A 1,782-nucleotide genomic window follows, 5' to 3' on the forward strand; every position below is an offset into this window, starting at 1 on the left:
GTGTGCCCACTGATAGCATGCACAAATCTTAAATAAGCAAGCACAACTGGCCAAACATTGCCACAGGTTTTGTGCATCTAAGCTTCACACAGAATGACTGCGCTTGCTTTCACTAGCCTTTATATGTCAAGGAATTTCCTCCGCCGTCGAACGTTCTAGCACAAGCGAATCGACTTAAGAGATAGAGCAGAAAATCCGCGCGCGATGGGATAGCCGTTCAGCCCGAACCGTTGGCTGCACTTTCACTCTCGTCAGTGGAACCGCCGTGCTACGGGAGGCGCAGGAAAAGTGCTGCGATGCACGTGTCGATTCTGCGCCCGTGTGGGTCATACGGGACACGGGGATCCCTCGACCTCAAGCAGGCTCTTCGCCTAACGGGACTGGGGACGTTAGGGGGAAGTGGTTTATAGATTGTATTGTTATGCATGATTAACGCGAATGACTGCATTCTAATAGAGTGTTCTTTAATTTCTGTAAAAGGGACAAATCGGTTGATTGTAGTTCCTAGAAGAGGTACGGAAATATATGCCATAACTGTCCTCAACTAGCAAAACTAGCTTAAACTAGCAAAATCCTAAAGTGGCAGTTCGTTTAAAAATCCGATTTCACAAGTTCCCGTCCACCATTAGGACTCCCATCGCATCAAACGACTACCAGCCCTTTGCCAAAGAACACCCGATTTACCTTACCTCTATCCGTCTACACGACAAGTTTTATAAATCCAATGGGCTGGAGGAATTGACCAGCACGCCAGGGAATCGCCGCGCGGCAGTGAGAAACGACACGAGTAACCGGCGTGTGACAGCGGCACCGGGAGACTGGCGGCGGGCTGGACGCGGCAGCCGAGAGGAACTCCGGCGCTGCGGGAGAAACGGACGAAGCGAGGCAAGAAGTGGTTCCCCCCGAAACTGGACGCCCTTTGGCTCCGGTAACGACAGCCCTTGCCCCCTCACGTGACCTTGACCCCCATGAAGGATCCTCTTTTTGGGCTTGGCTTTAAGGCACTTTAACGCTTTTTTTTTCTAGATTTAGCTGATGGCTATGCATGTTTTTCTTCTTTTACTGCTATCCGGTTTAAATGAAATTCACTTGCGGAAGATTCTCGACAGGTGTCTCCTGGGTTTTATTAATGAGCATATTATGCAATCTATACAATGGCATCTGATATTCTTGAAATTATACATGATTTAGTATTACAATACTACATACACGTAGGAATCTCCAGGGAAAGCAGTGTTAGGATTATGACAACAGTTTCCCAGGCGCCACCGCCCATTTTCTGCTCTAAATCCCCCAGATTCGCCGAAGTGTGACTAACCTCATCCGGTATTTTTCTGCGTCTTCCTCGCCTCAACATCTCTAAATGTTTTTCTTATTATTATTGTCTCTGATACAAACAGTATAATAACTTCACTGGAGAAAAACGGATGCTTTGGAGCAGTGGATTTGATCAGTATTCATTTTCAAGTGAAGTTGGTCCTTCTAAGATTCGGAAAGCCAAGTATCTAATTGTCAAATACAGCCCCCGTATAACCTCGTATGCAAATGAAGTTATGTAATCTTGTTACGCGGAATATAGTGTTTATGTCTATTATGCGAGTATTCACACCCTTAGTTGCCCTCTGTTTAGATGTACAGTGTTTTCATTTACAACACGGCATTCTGTAATGATACCTAATGATATACATTATTTAAAACCAAAATAGACAACAAAAATATTTGGTATCAGAATAAATATATGACATTAATCATAGACTGATTAATTAGACAAAATAAGATAAG

The 1,782-nt window shown here is 44.6% G+C and overlaps 1 protein-coding gene across 2 annotated transcripts in view; it reads right to left on the reverse strand.

Annotated features, from left to right (window-relative positions):
• LOC119587131 (pancreatic triacylglycerol lipase-like) overlaps positions 1-818 on the reverse strand; it is a 19,175-nt gene extending 18,357 nt beyond the window's left edge. For both annotated transcript variants that reach the window (XM_037935882.1, XM_037935881.1), the window contains exon 1: positions 690-818. The gene's annotated coding sequence lies outside the window, so the exon portion shown is untranslated. The remainder of the gene's footprint in view (positions 1-689) is intronic.
• Between the last annotated feature and the right edge of the window lie 964 nt (positions 819-1,782).

Source organism: Penaeus monodon, chromosome 22 (assembly GCF_015228065.2).
Source record: "Penaeus monodon isolate SGIC_2016 chromosome 22, NSTDA_Pmon_1, whole genome shotgun sequence".
NCBI classification, from domain to species: domain Eukaryota; kingdom Metazoa; phylum Arthropoda; class Malacostraca; order Decapoda; family Penaeidae; genus Penaeus; species Penaeus monodon.